This window comes from Medicago sativa, chromosome 7 (genome assembly GCF_051527215.1).
Source record: "Medicago sativa cultivar Bolivia chromosome 7, Bolivia_mono, whole genome shotgun sequence".
NCBI lineage: Eukaryota > Viridiplantae > Streptophyta > Magnoliopsida > Fabales > Fabaceae > Medicago > Medicago sativa.
Genome location: NC_140755.1, coordinates 45,717,745 through 45,740,501, shown reverse-complemented (window position 1 = coordinate 45,740,501; position 22,757 = coordinate 45,717,745). Strand labels below are relative to the sequence as shown.

At 32.5% G+C, this 22,757-nt stretch overlaps 1 long non-coding RNA gene across 1 annotated transcript; it reads right to left on the bottom strand.

The window, feature by feature from the left end:
* Positions 1-10,920: 10,920 nt before the first annotated feature.
* LOC146906181 (uncharacterized) lies at positions 10,921-19,494 on the bottom strand. Its single transcript, XR_015018125.1, has 3 exons — positions 19,022-19,494; positions 12,888-17,251; positions 10,921-11,117 (listed from the first exon to the last, which is right to left on the bottom strand). It is a non-coding gene; the product is annotated as an uncharacterized LOC146906181 (long non-coding RNA).
* Between the last annotated feature and the right edge of the window lie 3,263 nt (positions 19,495-22,757).

The window sequence follows — 22,757 nt, the reverse complement described above, 5'->3', positions numbered from 1 at the left end:
TTGAATCGGAAGTGGTTCTTCCTTCTATAGGGCACTAATTGGATCCATGCATTGTCCTTGGTCACAAAGTGTAGGGGAATTTTTTCTGCCTAGCTTCATCTTGAAGAAATTATCCAAGATCTTTGTAAAACAACTAAATACCCTTAAATTTGTGGAACTCCAAGACAAAGAAATGGAGAGCTTTCTTGAAGAAAAGGAGAAATTCAGCCAAGTCCGTGAAATTAGCCTTGCTGCTATGAGGAAGAGGCATTGGGTGGAAGAGGATGAGATGGAGAAGAAGTCTGAAGAGGACTTGGCTAAAGTCATGGAAAATTACTCCCCATCTCACCAGTAGAAAAAGTCCATTGGTCCCTTTCAGTTGGGGGTATTGCACGGGTGCATGCAAATATAAGCACAGACAAGAAAATAGAAAGACAAAATGAATACTGTTGAAACATTATCTTTTTTGAAATTGAGATTTGGAACTCAATATGTGGTTTTTAACTTGAATATTGCTCTTTTACACCGACTTGCCGTCCTGCAAGATTTTTATTTGATTGACCTATTTTTACAAATTTCAAGTTTCATACCCTTGTGCATGGAGTACTATAGGATTATAAAAAAAAAAACATTGTAAATATTCCTGAGAGGATTATATTTTACAGAGATGGAGTTAGTAAAGGGAAATTTAGTCAGGATTTATTGTATGAGATTAATGTAATTTGGAAGTCTTGTGTCTAATTAGAGTACGGCTATCAATTTAGCTTTATTTCTGGTTTAACAAGTAGAAGTGGAAACTGCTTTCTTTTTTTTTCATTTGAAGAACAGTTACGAAATTCAAAGAACTAACCGACCAACTCATTCATGTGTAGTTTGATGAAAATAACTTCAATGCGAATCAATTTTGAGATTGACCAATAATTTATGTTAAATTACTACTTTGTGTACTTGATGAGTTTCGACAGATCATCCTTCTGTTTAGGAGCACTTGTTAGATTTTTGGTGTTGTAGCTAAAATTTATTACCAAATCAAATTGATGAAGTACTAAATTAAAATATTATTTATTAATAGGAAGTGATTATTCATTAAAATTTCAAATATAATGTGTATTTGATCTTTTTATACATTTCATTATATGAATGTCTCAATTTCTACCTATTTTATTGTGAATTTATTATTGTATAAAATTATTTAGCAAAACAGAGCTGAAAGTAAACTACTTTTCGATATTTCAAAGAAAAGCTTACACAAACAACCCTAGTAAAAGTGTTGCTACAAAATATTTCTTCATTTCGTTTTACACTACACTTATTTTTGATTTATTGAATTTCTGAATTTGTGTTTGAAGGTGATGAATTTCTGGATTTTTTATGAAGGTTAATGAAGTTGTTTTTGAAGATGATGAAGAGATGATGGAAGAAGATGAAGAAAAGGAAACAAAATTAAGTGTTGATAGTTCACTGTACCATACAATAGATCTGAATGATTTAACGGTCCTCTTTTTAAAAAAAAAGATCAAATGGTTAAAATTCGTAAAATTAATAAGGTCTATGGTGGACTACTCTTAATGTTGTTTCACCTTAGATATTTAAGGTTAAAAACTAACGGAGAGGACCAAAATAGTAAACGGCAGAAGACATAAGGGACCAAATTACAACACTTAATAGTTAGGTGACCAAACTGAGAAATTAATATAAGTTAAGGAACCGCGGGATTTATTAAGCCTAAAAAATTCTTTTATGAAAACATTAAAAAAATTAGGATTTTAAATAAAATAATATGATTAAAAAATTACTCAATGGAAAATTATTATTATTAATTGTTGTTTTAGTGGTCATTTTACAAATATCATATATGACATTTGAACTTTATCCTTTCATATTTCATCGGATATCTATAATTACAATATTGTTATTATCTTGACCAAAGTTAACTTTTTTAAATGTGAGTTCAAATAAAATAAATTGTCATAAATTTTTTGACTAAAAACTATTCTTTATTGACCAAAGAATATTTTTTTGAATTTAGTAAAAATATAATTTTTAGTTTGACCAATTTTTTCATAAGAGTTAGTTTTTTATTTGGTTTTGTATTTATACAAACAATGCTTATAAATTAAGTCATGTTGAAAAAATATTGCATAATAACAATGCTTATGAGTTAAGTTATCTTAACAAAACACATGGTAGAGTTAAGCCTATAAATACATCTCTCAAAATCATAATTCTTATAAACATTTCCCATGTTATATTATCGTTATGTTGTATTTGAGGGCTTATATAGCCTTCAAATTCATTTCTTCTTCCACTTACTTATACTTGCATCAAAACTCGTAGAACTTATCATCAAATCAAAGAAATACCAAAATAGTTTTTTAATTGAATCGGAAGTGGTTCTTCCTTCTATAGGGCACTAATTGGATCCATGCATTGTCCTTGGTCACAAAGTGTAGGGGAATTTTTTCTGCCTAGCTTCATCTTGAAGAAATTATCCAAGATCTTTGTAAAACAACTAAATACCCTTAAATTTGTGGAACTCCAAGACAAAGAAATGGAGAGCTTTCTTGAAGAAAAGGAGAAATTCAGCCAAGTCCGTGAAATTAGCCTTGCTGCTATGAGGAAGAGGCATTGGGTGGAAGAGGATGAGATGGAGAAGAAGTCTGAAGAGGACTTGGCTAAAGTCATGGAAAATTACTCCCCATCTCACCAGTAGAAAAAGTCCATTGGTCCCTTTCAGTTGGGGGTATTGCACGGGTGCATGCAAATATAAGCACAGACAAGAAAATAGAAAGACAAAATGAATACTGTTGAAACATTATCTTTTTTGAAATTGAGATTTGGAACTCAATATGTGGTTTTTAACTTGAATATTGCTCTTTTACACCGACTTGCCGTCCTGCAAGATTTTTATTTGATTGACCTATTTTTACAAATTTCAAGTTTCATACCCTTGTGCATGGAGTACTATAGGATTATAAAAAAAAAACATTGTAAATATTCCTGAGAGGATTATATTTTACAGAGATGGAGTTAGTAAAGGGAAATTTAGTCAGGATTTATTGTATGAGATTAATGTAATTTGGAAGTCTTGTGTCTAATTAGAGTACGGCTATCAATTTAGCTTTATTTCTGGTTTAACAAGTAGAAGTGGAAACTGCTTTCTTTTTTTTTCATTTGAAGAACAGTTACGAAATTCAAAGAACTAACCGACCAACTCATTCATGTGTAGTTTGATGAAAATAACTTCAATGCGAATCAATTTTGAGATTGACCAATAATTTATGTTAAATTACTACTTTGTGTACTTGATGAGTTTCGACAGATCATCCTTCTGTTTAGGAGCACTTGTTAGATTTTTGGTGTTGTAGCTAAAATTTATTACCAAATCAAATTGATGAAGTACTAAATTAAAATATTATTTATTAATAGGAAGTGATTATTCATTAAAATTTCAAATATAATGTGTATTTGATCTTTTTATACATTTCATTATATGAATGTCTCAATTTCTACCTATTTTATTGTGAATTTATTATTGTATAAAATTATTTAGCAAAACAGAGCTGAAAGTAAACTACTTTTCGATATTTCAAAGAAAAGCTTACACAAACAACCCTAGTAAAAGTGTTGCTACAAAATATTTCTTCATTTCGTTTTACACTACACTTATTTTTGATTTATTGAATTTCTGAATTTGTGTTTGAAGGTGATGAATTTCTGGATTTTTTATGAAGGTTAATGAAGTTGTTTTTGAAGATGATGAAGAGATGATGGAAGAAGATGAAGAAAAGGAAACAAAATTAAGTGTTGATAGTTCACTGTACCATACAATAGATCTGAATGATTTAACGGTCCTCTTTTTAAAAAAAAAGATCAAATGGTTAAAATTCGTAAAATTAATAAGGTCTATGGTGGACTACTCTTAATGTTGTTTCACCTTAGATATTTAAGGTTAAAAACTAACGGAGAGGACCAAAATAGTAAACGGCAGAAGACATAAGGGACCAAATTACAACACTTAATAGTTAGGTGACCAAACTGAGAAATTAATATAAGTTAAGGAACCGCGGGATTTATTAAGCCTAAAAAATTCTTTTATGAAAACATTAAAAAAATTAGGATTTTAAATAAAATAATTTGATTAAAAAATTACTCAATGGAAAATTATTATTATTAATTGTTGTTTTAGTGGTCATTTTACAAATATCATATATGACATTTGAACTTTATCCTTTCATATTTCATCGGATATCTATAATTACAATATTGTTATTATCTTGACCAAAGTTAACTTTTTTAAATGTGAGTTCAAATAAAATAAATTGTCATAAATTTTTTGACTAAAAACTATTCTTTATTGACCAAAGAATATTTTTTTGAATTTAGTAAAAATATAATTTTTAGTTTGACCAATTTTTTCATAAGAGTTAGTTTTTTATTTGGTTTTGTATTTATACAAACAATGCTTATAAATTAAGTCATGTTGATAAAATATTGCATAATAACAATGCTTATGAGTTAAGTTATCTTAACAAAACACATGGTAGAGTTAAGCCTATAAATACATCTCTCAAAATCATAATTCTTATAAACATTTCCCATGTTATATTATCGTTATGTTGTATTTGAGGGCTTATATAGCCTTCAAATTCATTTCTTCTTCCACTTACTTATACTTGCATCAAAACTCGTAGAACTTATCATCAAATCAAAGAAATACCAAAATAGTTTTTTAATTGAATCGGAAGTGGTTCTTCCTTCTATAGGGCACTAATTGGATCCATGCATTGTCCTTGGTCACAAAGTGTAGGGGAATTTTTTCTGCCTAGCTTCATCTTGAAGAAATTATCCAAGATCTTTGTAAAACAACTAAATACCCTTAAATTTGTGGAACTCCAAGACAAAGAAATGGAGAGCTTTGTTGAAGAAAAGGAGAAATTCAGCCAAGTCCGTGAAATTAGCCTTGCTGCTATGAGGAAGAGGCATTGGGTGGAAGAGGATGAGATGGAGAAGAAGTCTGAAGAGGACTTGGCTAAACTCATGGAAAATTACTCCCCATCTCACCAGTAGAAAAAGTCCATTGGTCCCTTTCAGTTGGGGGTATTGCACGGGTGCATGCAAATATAAGCACAGACAAGAAAATAGAAAGACAAAATGAATACTGTTGAAACATTATCTTTTTTGAAATTGAGATTTGGAACTCAATATGTGGTTTTTAACTTGAATATTGCTCTTTTACACCGACTTGCCGTCCTGCAAGATTTTTATTTGATTGACCTATTTTTACAAATTTCAAGTTTCATACCCTTGTGCATGGAGTACTATAGGATTATTAAAAAAAAACATTGTAAATATTCCTGAGAGGATTATATTTTACAGAGATGGAGTTAGTAAAGGGAAATTTAGTCAGGATTTATTGTATGAGATTAATGTAATTTGGAAGTCTTGTGTCTAATTAGAGTACGGCTATCAATTTAGCTTTATTTCTGGTTTAACAAGTAGAAGTGGAAACTGCTTTCTTTTTTTTTCATTTGAAGAACAGTGACGAAATTCAAAGAACTAACCGACCAACTCATTCATGTGTAGTTTGATGAAAATAACTTCAATGCGAATCAATTTTGAGATTGACCAATAATTTATGTTAAATTACTACTTTGTGTACTTGATGAGTTTCGACAGATCATCCTTCTGTTTAGGAGCACTTGTTAGATTTTTGGTGTTGTAGCTAAAATTTATTACCAAATCAAATTGATGAAGTACTAAATTAAAATATTATTTATTAATAGGAAGTGATTATTCATTAAAATTTCAAATATAATGTGTATTTGATCTTTTTATACATTTCATTATATGAATGTCTCAATTTCTACCTATTTTATTGTGAATTTATTATTGTATAAAATTATTTAGCAAAACAGAGCTGAAAGTAAACTACTTTTCGATATTTCAAAGAAAAGCTTACACAAACAACCCTAGTAAAAGTGTTGCTACAAAATATTTCTTCATTTCGTTTTACCCTACACTTATTTTTGATTTATTGAATTTCTGAATTTGTGTTTGAAGGTGATGAATTTCTGGATTTTTTATGAAGGTTAATGAAGTTGTTTTTGAAGATGATGAAGAGATGATGGAAGAAGATGAAGAAAAGGAAACAAAATTAAGTGTTGATAGTTCACTGTACCATACAATAGATCTGAATGATTTAACGGTCCTCTTTTTAAAAAAAAAGATCAAATGGTTAAAATTCGTAAAATTAATAAGGTCTATGGTGGACTACTCTTAATGTTGTTTCACCTTAGATATTTAAGGTTAAAAACTAACGGAGAGGACCAAAATAGTAAACGGCAGAAGACATAAGGGACCAAATTACAACACTTAATAGTGAGGTGACCAAACTGAGAAATTAATATAAGTTAAGGAACCGCGGGATTTATTAAGCCTAAAAAATTCTTTTATGAAAACATTAAAAAAATTAGGATTTTAAATAAAATAATTTGATTAAAAAATTACTCAATGGAAAATTATTATTATTAATTGTTGTTTTAGTGGTTTTTTTTTTTGATAAGCAAGGAGAGTGAAAAATAATTGTTTTAGTGGTCATTTTACAAATATCATATATGACATTTGAACTTTATCCTTTCATATTTCATCGGATATCTATAATTACAATATTGTTATTATCTTGACCAAAGTTAACTTTTTTAAATGTGAGTTCAAATAAAATAAATTGTCATAAATTTTTTGACTAAAAACTATTCTTTATTGACCAAAGAATATTTTTTTGAATTTAGTAAAAATATAATTTTTAGTTTGACCAATTTTTTCATAAGAGTTAGTTTTTTATTTGGTTTTGTATTTATACAAACAATGCTTATAAATTAAGTCATGTTGATAAAATATTGCATAATAACAATGCTTATGAGTTAAGTTATCTTAACAAAACACATGGTAGAGTTAAGCCTATAAATACATCTCTCAAAATCATAATTCTTATAAACATTTCCCATGTTATATTATCGTTATGTTGTATTTGAGGGCTTATATAGCCTTCAAATTCATTTCTTCTTCCACTTACTTATACTTGCATCAAAACTCGTAGAACTTATCATCAAATCAAAGAAATACCAAAATAGTTTTTTAATTGAATCGGAAGTGGTTCTTCCTTCTATAGGGCACTGATTGGATCCATGCATTGTCCTTGGTCACAAAGTGTAGGGGAATTTTTTCTGCCTAGCTTCATCTTGAAGAAATTATCCAAGATCTTTGTAAAACAACTAAATACCCTTAAATTTGTGGAACTCCAAGACAAAGAAATGGAGAGCTTTGTTGAAGAAAAGGAGAAATTCAGCCAAGTCCGTGAAATTAGCCTTGCTGCTATGAGGAAGAGGCATTGGGTGGAAGAGGATGAGATGGAGAAGAAGTCTGAAGAGGACTTGGCTAAACTCATGGAAAATTACTCCCCATCTCACCAGTAGAAAAAGTCCATTGGTCCCTTTCAGTTGGGGGTATTGCACGGGTGCATGCAAATATAAGCACAGACAAGAAAATAGAAAGACAAAATGAATACTGTTGAAACATTATCTTTTTTGAAATTGAGATTTGGAACTCAATATGTGGTTTTTAACTTGAATATTGCTCTTTTACACCGACTTGCCGTCCTGCAAGATTTTTATTTGATTGACCTATTTTTACAAATTTCAAGTTTCATACCCTTGTGCATGGAGTACTATAGGATTATTAAAAAAAAACATTGTAAATATTCCTGAGAGGATTATATTTTACAGAGATGGAGTTAGTAAAGGGAAATTTAGTCAGGATTTATTGTATGAGATTAATGTAATTTGGAAGTCTTGTGTCTAATTAGAGTACGGCTATCAATTTAGCTTTATTTCTGGTTTAACAAGTAGAAGTGGAAACTGCTTTCTTTTTTTTTCATTTGAAGAACAGTGACGAAATTCAAAGAACTAACCGACCAACTCATTCATGTGTAGTTTGATGAAAATAACTTCAATGCGAATCAATTTTGAGATTGACCAATAATTTATGTTAAATTACTACTTTGTGTACTTGATGAGTTTCGACAGATCATCCTTCTGTTTAGGAGCACTTGTTAGATTTTTGGTGTTGTAGCTAAAATTTATTACCAAATCAAATTGATGAAGTACTAAATTAAAATATTATTTATTAATAGGAAGTGATTATTCATTAAAATTTCAAATATAATGTGTATTTGATCTTTTTATACATTTCATTATATGAATGTCTCAATTTCTACCTATTTTATTGTGAATTTATTATTGTATAAAATTATTTAGCAAAACAGAGCTGAAAGTAAACTACTTTTCGATATTTCAAAGAAAAGCTTACACAAACAACCCTAGTAAAAGTGTTGCTACAAAATATTTCTTCATTTCGTTTTACCCTACACTTATTTTTGATTTATTGAATTTCTGAATTTGTGTTTGAAGGTGATGAATTTCTGGATTTTTTATGAAGGTTAATGAAGTTGTTTTTGAAGATGATGAAGAGATGATGGAAGAAGATGAAGAAAAGGAAACAAAATTAAGTGTTGATAGTTCACTGTACCATACAATAGATCTGAATGATTTAACGGTCCTCTTTTTAAAAAAAAAGATCAAATGGTTAAAATTCGTAAAATTAATAAGGTCTATGGTGGACTACTCTTAATGTTGTTTCACCTTAGATATTTAAGGTTAAAAACTAACGGAGAGGACCAAAATAGTAAACGGCAGAAGACATAAGGGACCAAATTACAACACTTAATAGTTAGGTGACCAAACTGAGAAATTAATATAAGTTAAGGAACCGCGGGATTTATTAAGCCTAAAAAATTCTTTTATGAAAACATTAAAAAAATTAGGATATTAAATAAAATAATTTGATTAAAAAATTACTCAATGGAAAATTATTATTATTAATTGTTGTTTTAGTGGTTTTTTTTTTTTGATAAGCAAGGAGAGTGAAAAATAATTGTTTTAGTGGTCATTTTACAAATATCATATATGACATTTGAACTTTATCCTTTCATATTTCATCGGATATCTATAATTACAATATTGTTATTATCTTGACCAAAGTTAACTTTTTTAAATGTGAGTTCAAATAAAATAAATTGTCATAAATTTTTTGACTAAAAACTATTCTTTATTGACCAAAGAATATTTTTTTGAATTTAGTAAAAATATAATTTTTAGTTTGACCAATTTTTTCATAAGAGTTAGTTTTTTATTTGGTTTTGTATTTATACAAACAATGCTTATAAATTAAGTCATGTTGATAAAATATTGCATAATAACAATGCTTATGAGTTAAGTTATCTTAACAAAACACATAGTAGAGTTAAGCCTATAAATACATCTCTCAAAATCATAATTCTTATAAACATTTCCCGTGTTATATTATCGTTATGTTGTATTTGAGGGCTTATATAGCCTTCAAATTCATTTCTTCTTCCACTTACTTATACTTGCATCAAAACTCGTAGAACTTATCATCAAATCAAAGAAATACCAAAATAGTTTTTTAATTGAATCGGAAGTGGTTCTTCCTTCTATAGGGCACTGATTGGATCCATGCATTGTCCTTGGTCACAAAGTGTAGGGGAATTTTTTCTGCCTAGCTTCATCTTGAAGAAATTATCCAAGATCTTTGTAAAACAACTAAATACCCTTAAATTTGTGGAACTCCAAGACAAAGAAATGGAGAGCTTTGTTGAAGAAAAGGAGAAATTCAGCCAAGTCCGTGAAATTAGCCTTGCTGCTATGAGGAAGAGGCATTGGGTGGAAGAGGATGAGATGGAGAAGAAGTCTGAAGAGGACTTGGCTAAACTCATGGAAAATTACTCCCCATCTCACCAGTAGAAAAAGTCCATTGGTCCCTTTCAGTTGGGGGTATTGCACGGGTGCATGCAAATATAAGCACAGACAAGAAAATAGAAAGACAAAATGAATACTGTTGAAACATTATCTTTTTTGAAATTGAGATTTGGAACTCAATATGTGGTTTTTAACTTGAATATTGCTCTTTTACACCGACTTGCCGTCCTGCAAGATTTTTATTTGATTGACCTATTTTTACAAATTTCAAGTTTCATACCCTTGTGCATGGAGTACTATAGGATTATTAAAAAAAAACATTGTAAATATTCCTGAGAGGATTATATTTTACAGAGATGGAGTTAGTAAAGGGAAATTTAGTCAGGATTTATTGTATGAGATTAATGTAATTTGGAAGTCTTGTGTCTAATTAGAGTACGGCTATCAATTTAGCTTTATTTCTGGTTTAACAAGTAGAAGTGGAAACTGCTTTCTTTTTTTTTCATTTGAAGAACAGTGACGAAATTCAAAGAACTAACTGACCAACTCATTCATGTGTAGTTTGATGAAAATAACTTCAATGCGAATCAATTTTGAGATTGACCAATAATTTATGTTAAATTACTACTTTGTGTACTTGATGAGTTTCGACAGATCATCCTTCTGTTTAGGAGCACTTGTTAGATTTTTGGTGTTGTAGCTAAAATTTATTACCAAATCAAATTGATGAAGTACTAAATTAAAATATTATTTATTAATAGGAAGTGATTATTCATTAAAATTTCAAATATAATGTGTATTTGATCTTTTTATACATTTCATTATATGAATGTCTCAATTTCTACCTATTTTATTGTGAATTTATTATTGTATAAAATTATTTAGCAAAACAGAGCTGAAAGTAAACTACTTTTCGATATTTCAAAGAAAAGCTTACACAAACAACCCTAGTAAAAGTGTTGCTACAAAATATTTCTTCATTTCGTTTTACCCTACACTTATTTTTGATTTATTGAATTTCTGAATTTGTGTTTGAAGGTGATGTGTAACACCCATACCAGACGTATCTAGAAAGTCTGGCACGTGCGTTAATATTAGTACTGGATACATTAAAATATACAACAATTAAAACTTCGAATGAATAATAATTACATCAAGTTACGTTCGTATAAATCATAAAACAACACAACTCATCCATACATAAAAATACATCCTTGGTGTCCATAATGTCCTGTAGCTTTACGAATGAACCCTTGAAGTAATATCCATCCGGCTCCGAACATGCATAATCATCCTGCTTATCTGAAACAAATAAGGATTGGGATGAGACATAATGTCTCAGTGAGTTCCCCTAAATCCTAGGCTATAGGCAACCTCAAGGGGAAACCTACGGTCACCACATGTCTACATTACAACCTGACGGTTGATTATACGTGTGTGGGGACTTGCATACTTAGACGGTAGTGCATACTAGGGCCGTCATAGTCCTATCTCACGTGTTATATGCTTCTCACCTATACGTGTCATGGCGGTCGAGGGGAACCTAGAACCGCATAGCCAAGAATACACTCTATGTATCGAGGCCTAAACATATCATAATCATGACACGATGCTAAACCGGACGATTAGGGGAACCTAAGATCGTCATCGGTATCATGTACATAGCTTGTTCTATACATATCTTGCTCTCGTCTAATAGCATTCTATGCTCTTATTCTTGTTCTTAAACATATCATACATGGGCTCGATCATGAGCATAAACATAACATAATCATAATCATAATAAACATAATCGTGTCTAAGTTCATTCATGGGTTAGCGTTGAACAAACAGTTATTATCTTGATTCATTTTACGGATAGTCCCGGGTGGAGTAACCCCGAAATCAATCCCATACATGACCGATGTACGTACATCGGACTCCCTCGGTGTCGTGCGGGTCCCTTGCGGCTTAAACCGTTCCCCTTAGGTCGAGAACCTCCTGTATCCCCCTGGCGTGGATAACAAGAGACACGAGCACCTACGTCTTGTTACTCAGTGACATGCGGGTCCCTTGCGGCTTGAATCGTTCTCATAATGAGAACCCCTTGTATCCCCCTGATGTGGATATCAAGAGACATGTCACCTACACTTATTAGTCATGGTCTTGTCGTGCATAAGTTAAACATATACATACTTGAGTATTTACCTCGGAACCTTAATCGAACCGATTAGTGGTAAACTCTTACTTGTTCATAAACATACCTAATCATGGTGGATAGATCAACTAGTCAAACCACGGCTCACATACTTGTCATATCATTCTTATTCATATGCGAAGATAACATTCTTCGCGTCTTAACATCCTAGAAGTTCTTGTTAAACATGCTAGTTCTCGACTACTATGTCGAGGCTCTAATACATTCCCATTCTTAGTTCATTACTACCCCATCATACTTAAGCTCTCTTGAGCCATCCTCGTGTTACATGCTAAGATTGCCACGATTAATGATGCAAGGATCAATTGACGATGTGTGCAAATTTTCAATACTTTTTAAGGACCGAAAATGCCATAAACCCAAGTTTCGAGCCGTTTATAAATTTCATGATTTGATAAAGCCAAACTTGTTCCAGTAGAAAGATAAGTAAAAACAGTGAAAGAACACTCTGAAACGATCGCTACGGACCCCCACGCGACTGCCCCCAAGCACCCGAGCGCAGAACAACGCGAACGTTGTCCTGTCTGGGGCGCCTGGCGCCAGAGGGAGGGCGCCTAGCGCTGGCCTCTCTGTGTGTGGGCGCCTAGCGCCCTTGTACAGGCGCAGCGCTGCGAATTTTGCGTTTTCGGTGATTTTGGCTGCGGGTTTTCGCCATTTTCGACCCAAAACTCGTCCAATTTGATCCTGTAATGCACCAAACACATCCAACAACTTGTATAGACTTATTTAAACATATATCATGGCAATTTTAACCTATAATCACCTAGGATTGGCTTAGGGTACTAAAGTTACATAAAAACTAAACTTAGCATAAATCATGATTTTCTACAAGATTAATCAATCCCAAAGGAGGGTAATCTATCTATGGAACTCACCTAGCTTGTTTCTTGTGTTTGCTTCAAGCTTCAAGCTCCCCAAAGTTCAAACCCTAACTTGCTTTGATCTTGATCCAAGCACTAACTCCAAGCTTTCCTCTTTCTTAGACAACACCAACTCCTTAATGATCTTGCATAATCCTTGATTTGCCTTGCAAGCAAAATGATTTGGTGCCAAAGAGAGGAAGAGGGGCGATGATGATGTAGAGAGAAGGAGGATAAACTCTTTTTCCAAACCTAGAGTGAGAGAGGAAAGGAGAAAGTGAGATATTTTGAGCCCAATTCAAATAAATATCTCTTAAACGTGCAATTACTAATTTGCCCTTGCTCCAAGCGTGTTTAACACGACACTGATACTTGAATCGTACTTAGCTGACATTACATAATAAATATTTTCCATACTTACTTTCCATGAATTAAATCCTCTGATACATTTGTTTAATAAAATTTTCCTTCAGCTGATGAGCGGGATGTTACACTCTACCCCCCTTAAAAAAAATTTCGTCCTCGAAATTTAGAGATCAACTACCAATCATCATGATAAAACTTATCATCTATGGTCTGAGTCAAGCATTTTTCCATTCATACACATCCAAAGGGTTCGTCATATCATGTCCTCATCTTGTTTCTTAACCCTTAAGCAACTGAGCATAGCCTTCTTGGTCTTAATATCATGATTCAGAACTTACCTTGCTACACATAACTTATTGTCTCAAATTCGGATCTTACCCGCTTAACATCACCATTCCTAATGGTATCTTGTCATAACATGAACACTCAGGATTTGCCTTTTAACTGGAATCCTACCAGAAACCAGGTTTGCCCTGCAGTGCTTACTTGTAACTTTAAGACATCTTTTCATGCATACATAATCTTATCGGGTAACATATAATTCATACATCAGTTTACTTATTGTACCTTGAGACATGTGCCTCTATCTTACTTTACTTATCTTAACGATTCTACGAACCTCTTATCTCTATTCAGAGCCTTAAGAAATCTTTCGATCTCATTACCTTTCTTATTGCACCCAAATTCGCGGATGAATCATATAACTTGTCGTAGAGAGGTGAAATTAATTACGCCTATACTCATAACATTCATCAACCCATCTTGTAAATTACACGCTCTGAAAACTTCCGACTTAAACCTCTTGCGTTTGGTGTACTCTTAACATATACTTGTGCATCTGATAAGACTTCCCGTACAACTTTGTGGACTACATCAACACATTTTTAATCTCCATAACAATCGCATACTTTCAAATGTCGCTTCTTGTTAAATAATAACGATACTCGTTCTAACATATTACTTTAAAAGTTTTCTAAACATGAGTATTTGGAACCTTGGGACGAATAGAGACATAATCTTTTAAAAGTATTTTGTGAAAAATTGTCATGTTTAAATAATTTCGTTTCCAAGTCCCTCAATACCCATTTTAAACTTAAGAGTTTTTTTTTTTTTTTTTTTTTTTTAAATCATAGTTCGAAATCTTCATAGCAAGTATCGTGATCATTTAACAAATTTGACATAAGAGGGTATGCACTTCATCGTGCATAACTCATGATTTATATCTTCATCCAGAATGAAATTCTTGAACTTTAAAGTAACTTCTTTCTTATACTTTCTTTCTTGACTTACATACATATCTTGGAGACTTGCATAATTGCATAACATAATTCATATAGGATCCTTGACCCTCGTAACATTATCCCATTTCCTCGTTCTAAGAACAATAAACTTGAATCTTCAAAATATCATATCCGGTTATGGTCACATATTACTACCTTATTCTGCATAACATTTCTTCTTTAATACCGGTTACATACTTTAATAATTCAATCTCTACTTCGAGTCACAAAAATGAATCCTTCCGCTCTTACATGTATTTCTCTTGTAATAGCACATATTCTTACATGCATCTTCCTTATCATAGTACATATCCGTCATTGGTTGTGTCTCTAGCCTTCCCTATCATACTTAGATGAAATCACATCCACATACCTTATCCCTTTTCATGACTAATTACATAAGTCTCCTTTCTTACTTAATATTTTGAGAACTTCTCACTTGTCTCTTAATGCTTCCAACGAAGACTCTTACTATCTCATTCCATGTTCCATAATTACTGTTAACAACTAAGCCAATTAACTTTCGTTGCGCCACTCTGATTCCCACCAGTTGGCCTTAACCAATACTCCAATCCATTGAGACGACTGAACTTCACATTCTTTTTCCCATATAAACATCATCTTCTTGAGCCTTTCTCAAAACTTTTCATGTGACAACCATTTCCATAAACATGCACCTCATATTACCTTGCAAGATTGAATCTCACGGTAGACTTGTCACATTACCATAATACTTTAATTGGGGATAGATTCTTATATTCTCACTGGATGAATTCTCCTCATGACATACACTTATACTTGTTTCTGAGAAATCTTGAATTCCCATGGTAGACTCATCATAAATTCATACATTCTTGTATTCTTGCGTACTATGTTTTGCATAATCAAACTAATGCTTGCTCGTTAATTTCTTTCTTTAAGAAAACCTCATAATTTTAACACACGGGTCATTGGCGTTGACGATTCCTCTTTATATAAAAACGTGATAAATTTGGCCCCAGTCGTTTCTCTAAAATCCCGGAATAAGTTGACAACACAACTGTGTCATCCAACCTTAATTTCGGTGAGTTTAGCCCACTCTACGTGAGTCGTAACAACCGGTACTGGCAAAAATTTTCTTTTAAATCTATGAACGCCATGTCCAATCACCCATATGCATGTATTCATTTCCAAAATTTTGGCAAACTTTAGAATTCATCATCATAACGAGCCTTAGCAAGTCAATCAAGCGAAACATAGATCCGGGGGTACTCATGACTTCATAAAACCTGAAAAATCTCGTGACTTTGCATAATTCTTTACCACTTACCTTTCATCTCATGCATGAGCATCCACTTTATCCATTCATATGCCGGAACCTTAAACTTCTGACCCAAGCTCTTTGTCAGCTCTTGCCACATTAACTTCTAATGTTACCTTGAACCGGATTGATTCTGTTAATACTTGTCCATGCTTTTTTTTTTTCCTTAGAAATCATAGGAGTGATGTGCATTCGATACTTGATGTTATAGAGAGTGTTTGTTACATAAAAGATTGTGAAAACAACCTCCAATAGCTACTGCTAACACTAGAGATGAAATGACAGTTTTTGGAAAAACTGAAAATTTTCGCCCCAATTTTTCGCTATTAGTGAAATTTTCGCCATTGGAGTATTTTCTAAAAATTAGTTTTCCAGAAAAACATAATTTACATAAAAATCTCCTTTTCTCAAGTAATCTAGTGCACATCATTCCCTCTAGTCGTCTTAAAACAATTTTATAACTTTTGCATGGCAAGCATTAACATCAATCGATTCAATTCACGACACATTAGAAACTAATATCTTGTTCATCTTAACACATAACATAAAACTTCCACATAATACTTCAACTTCGTTCACCACGAACGACTTAACTTATTTCTCTGCTAATTCATTCACTGCTTAGAACCTTATTCTTACTGAACATATAAATCTTCTGTTCTCGTATCTCAATCCCTGAGAGCTTACTAACTCCATCATCACATATCGACTTATCCTTAACTTGTAGTCTTGTACTTACATCCCAGAATATATTCTCTTTGCATACAATAAACCTGTTCCAACAACAACTCTTACTGAGACTTTCGGTCATGGTTAGATACATATATCTAATTTCTTCACTTACGGATACATGAAGTATCACTAACATCATACTCGAATTTGTCAGAACGTTCTTTCTTAACATGCCTTACATTACTGGAGGATTCACTCTGGTGCTTGATTAGTTCACCGGCCACCTTCTGGCACGATCAAACTTCTTCATCACATACTTCGTTCCTCCTGGGTCCTATTCAGCTCTCAGGCACCTATTCTAATCGTTGAATGCTAATTTGAGTTGATCAGGCTCAACTAACAACAACAATTAGAACATTTACCCGGAACCCAATGGTCCCACTATGTTAGTTGTAATTTAATGACCCAAGGCACGGTCTGAATCGACCTGCTCTGATACCAATTGTAACACCCATACCAGACGTATCTAGAAAGTCTGGCACGTGCGTTAATATTAGTACTGGATACATTAAAATATACAACAATTAAAACTTCGAATGAATAATAATTACATCAAGTTACGTTCGTATAAATCATAAAACAACACAACTCATCCATACATAAAAATACATCCTTGGTGTCCATAATGTCCTGTAGCTTTACGAACGAACCCTTGAAGTAATATCCATCCGGCTCCGAACATGCATAATCATCCTGCTTATCTGAAACAAATAAGGATTGGGATGAGACATAATGTCTCAGTGAGTTCCCCTAAATCCTAGGCTATAGGCAACCTCAAGGGGAAACCTACGGTCACCACATGTCTACATTACAACCTGACGGTTGATTATACGTGTGTGGGGACTTGCATACTTAGACGGTAGTGCATACTAGGGCCGTCATAGTCCTATCTCACGTGTTATATGCTTCTCACCTATACGTGTCATGGCGGTCGAGGGGAACCTAGAACCGCATAGCCAAGAATACACTCTATGTATCGAGGCCTAAACATATCATAATCATGACACGATGCTAAACCGGACGATTAGAGGAACCTAAGATCGTCATCGGTATCATGTACATAGCTTGTTCTATACATATCTTGCTCTCGTCTAATAGCATTCTATGCTCTTATTCTTGTTCTTAAACATATCATACATGGGCTCGATCATGAGCATAAACATAACATAATCATAATCATAATAAACATAATCGTGTCTAAGTTCATTCATGGGTTAGCGTTGAACAAACAGTTATTATCTTGATTCATTTTACGGATAGTCCCGGGTGGAGTAACCCCGAAATCAATCCCATACATGACCGATGTACGTACATCGGACTCCCTCGGTGTCGTGCGGGTCCCTTGCGGCTTAAACCGTTCCCCTTAGGTCGAGAACCTCCTGTATCCCCCTGGCGTGGATAACAAGAGACACGAGCACCTACGTCTTGTTACTCAGTGACATGCGGGTCCCTTGCGGCTTGAATCGTTCTCATAATGAGAACCCCTTGTATCCCCCTGATGTGGATATCAAGAGACATGTCACCTACACTTATTAGTCATGGTCTTGTCGTGCATAAGTTAAACATATACATACTTGAGTATTTACCTCGGAACCTTAATCGAACCGATTAGTGGTAAACTCTTACTTGTTCATAAACATACCTAATCATGGTGGATAGATCAACTAGTCAAACCATGGCTCACATACTTGTCATATCATTCTTATTCATATGCGAAGATAACATTCTTCGCGTCTTAACATCCTAGAAGTTCTTGTTAAACATGCTAGTTCTCGACTACTATGTCGAGGCTCTAATACATTCCCATTCTTAGTTCATTACTACCCCATCATACTTAAGCTCTCTTGAGCCATCCTCGTGTTACATGCTAAGATTGCCACGATTAATGATGCAAGGATCAATTGACAATGTGTGCAAATTTTCAATACTTTTTAAGGACCGAAAATGCCATAAACCCAAGTTTCGAGCCGTTTATAAATTTCATGATTTGATAAAGCCAAACTTGTTCCAGTAGAAAGATAAGTAAAAACAGTGAAAGAACACTCCGAAACGATCGCTACGGACCCCCACGCGACTGCCCCCAAGCACCCGAGCGCAGAACAACGCGAACGTTGTCCTGTCTGGGGCGCCTGGCGCCAGAGGGAGGGCGCCTAGCGCTGGCCTCTCTGTGTGTGGGCGCCTAGCGCCCTTGTACAGGCGCAGCGCTGCGAATTTTGCGTTTTCGGTGATTTTGGCTGCGGGTTTTCGCCATTTTCGACCCAAAACTCGTCCAATTTGATCCTGTAATGCACCAAACACATCCAACAACTTGTATAGACTTATTTAAACATATATCATGGCAATTTTAACCTATAATCACCTAGGATTGGCTTAGGGTACTAAAGTTACATAAAAACTAAACTTAGCATAAATCATGATTTTCTACAAGATTAATCAATCCCAAAGGAGGGTAATCTATCTATGGAACTCACCTAGCTTGTTTCTTGTGTTTGCTTCAAGCTTCAAGCTCCCCAAAGTTCAAACCCTAACTTGCTTTGATCTTGATCCAAGCACTAACTCCAAGCTTTCCTCTTTCTTAGACAACACCAACTCCTTAATGATCTTGCATAATCCTTGATTTGCCTTGCAAGCAAAATGATTTGGTGCCAAAGAGAGGAAGAGGGGCGATGATGATGTAGAGAGAAGGAGGATAAACTCTTTTTCCAAACCTAGAGTGAGAGAGGAAAGGAGAAAGTGAGATATTTTGAGCCCAATTCAAATAAATATCTCTTAAACGTGCAATTACTAATTTGCCCTTGCTCCAAGCGTGTTTAACACGACACTGATACTTGAATCGTACTTAGCTGACATTACATAATAAATATTTTCCATACTTACTTTCCATGAATTAAATCCTCTGATACATTTGTTTAATAAAATTTTCCTTCAGCTGATGAGCGGGATGTTACATGATGAATTTCTGGATTTTTTATGAAGGTTAATGAAGTTGTTTTTGAAGATGATGAAGAGATGATGGAAGAAGATGAAGAAAAGGAAACAAAATTAAGTGTTGATAGTTCACTGTACCATACAATAGATCTGAATGATTTAACGGTCCTCTTTTTAAAAAAAAAGATCAAATGGTTAAAATTCGTAAAATTAATAAGGTCTATGGTGGACTACTCTTAATGTTGTTTCACCTTAGATATTTAAGGTTAAAAACTAACGGAGAGGACCAAAATAGTAAACGGCAGAAGACATAAGGGACCAAATTACAACACTTAATAGTTAGGTGACCAAACTGAGAAATTAATATAAGTTAAGGAACCGCGGGATTTATTAAGCCTAAAAAATTCTTTTATGAAAACATTAAAAAAATTAGGATTTTAAATAAAATAATTTGATTAAAAAATTACTCAATGGAAAATTATTATTATTAATTGTTGTTTTAGTGGTTTTTTTTTTTTGATAAGCAAGGAGAGTGAAAAATAATTGTTTTAGTGGTCATTTTACAAATATCATATATGACATTTGAACTTTATCCTTTCATATTTCATCGGATATCTATAATTACAATATTGTTATTATCTTGACCAAAGTTAACTTTTTTAAATGTGAGTTCAAATAAAATAAATTGTCATAAATTTTTTGACTAAAAACTATTCTTTATTGACCAAAGAATATTTTTTTGAATTTAGTAAAAATATAATTTTTAGTTTGACCAATTTTTTCATAAGAGTTAGTTTTTTATTTGGTTTTGTATTTATACAAACAATGCTTATAAATTAAGTCATGTTGATAAAATATTGCATAATAACAATGCTTATGAGTTAAGTTATCTTAACAAAACACATGGTAGAGTTAAGCCTATAAATACATCTCTCAAAATCATAATTCTTATAAACATTTCCCATGTTATATTATCGTTATGTTGTATTTGAGGGCTTATATAGCCTTCAAATTCATTTCTTCTTCCACTTATACTTGCATCAAAACTCGTAGAACTTATCATCAAATCAAAGAAATACCAAAATAGTTTTTTAATTGAATCGGAAGTAGTTCTTCCTTCTATAGGGCACTGATTGGATCCATGCATTGTCCTTGGTCACAAAGTGTAGGGGAATTTTTTCTGCCTAGCTTCATCTTGAAGAAATTATCCAAGATCTTTGTAAAACAACTAAGTACCCTTAAATTTGTGGAACTCCAAGACAAAGAAATGGAGAGCTTTGTTGAAGAAAAGGAGAAATTCAGCCAAGTCCGTGAAATTAGCCTTGCTGCTATGAGGAAGAGGCATTGGGTGGAAGAGGATGAGATGGAGAAGAAGTCTGAAGAGGACTTGGCTAAACTCATGGAAAATTACTCCCCATCTCACCAGTAGAAAAAGTCCATTGGTCCCTTTCAGTTGGGGGTATTGCACGGGTGCATGCAAATATAAGCACAGACAAGAAAATAGAAAGACAAAATGAATACTGTTGAAACATTATCTTTTTTGAAATTGAGATTTGGAACTCAATATGTGGTTTTTAACTTGAATATTGCTCTTTTACACCGACTTGCCGTCCTGCAAGATTTTTATTTGATTGACCTATTTTTACAAATTTCAAGTTTCATACCCTTGTGCATGGAGTACTATAGGATTATTAAAAAAAAACATTGTAAATATTCCTGAGAGGATTATATTTTACAGAGATGGAGTTAGTAAAGGGAAATTTAGTCAGGATTTATTGTATGAGATTAATGTAATTTGGAAGTCTTGTGTCTAATTAGAGTACGGCTATCAATTTAGCTTTATTTCTGGTTTAACAAGTAGAAGTGGAAACTGCTTTCTTTTTTTTTCATTTGAAGAACAGTGACGAAATTCAAAGAACTAACCGACCAACTCATTCATGTGTAGTTTGAGGAAAATAACTTCAATGCGAATCAATTTTGAGATTGACCAATAATTTATGTTAAATTACTACTTTGTGTACTTGATGAGTTTCGACAGATCATCCTTCTGTTTAGGAGCACTTGTTAGATTTTTGGTGTTGTAGCTAAAATTTATTACCAAATCAAATTGATGAAGTACTAAATTAAAATATTATTTATTAATAGGAAGTGATTATTCATTAAAATTTCAAATATAATGTGTATTTGATCTTTTTATACATTTCATTATATGAATGTCTCAATTTCTACCTATTTTATTGTGAATTTATTATTGTATAAAATTATTTAGCAAAACAGAGCTGAAAGTAAACTACTTTTCGATATTTCAAAGAAAAGCTTACACAAACAACCCTAGTAAAAGTGTTGCTACAAAATATTTCTTCATTTCGTTTTACCCTACACTTATTTTTGATTTATTGAATTTCTGAATTTGTGTTTGAAGGTGATGAATTTCTGGATTTTTTATGAAGGTTAATGAAGTTGTTTTTGAAGATGATGAAGAGATGATGGAAGAAGATGAAGAAAAGGAAACAAAATTAAGTGTTGATAGTTCATTGTACCATACAATAGATCTGAATGATTTAACGGTCCTCTTTTTAAAAAAAAGATCAAATGGTTAAAATTCGTAAAATTAATAAGGTCTATGGTGGACTACTCTTAATGTTGTTTCACCTTAGATATTTAAGGTTAAAAACTAACGGAGAGGACCAAAATAGTAAACGGCAGAAGACATAAGGGACCAAATTACAACACTTAATAGTTAGGTGACCAAACTGAGAAATTAATATAAGTTAAGGAACCGCGGGATTTATTAAGCCTAAAAAATTCTTTTATGAAAACATTAAAAAAATTAGGATTTTAAATAAAATAATTTGATTAAAAAATTACTCAATGGAAAATTATTATTATTAATTGTTGTTTTAGTGGTCATTTTACAAATATCATATATGACATTTGAACTTTATCCTTTCATATTTCATCGGATATCTATAATTACAATATTGTTATTATCTTGACCAAAGTTAACTTTTTTAAATGTGAGTTCAAATAAAATAAATTGTCATAAATTTTTTGACTAAAAACTATTCTTTATTGACCAAAGAATATTTTTTTGAATTTAGTAAAAATATAATTTTTAGTTTGACCAATTTTTTCATAAGAGTTAGTTTTTTATTTGGTTTTGTATTTATACAAACAATGCTTATAAATTAAGTCATGTTGATAAAATATGGCATAATAACAATGCTTATGAGTTAAGTTATCTTAACAAAACACATGGTAGAGTTAAGCCTATAAATA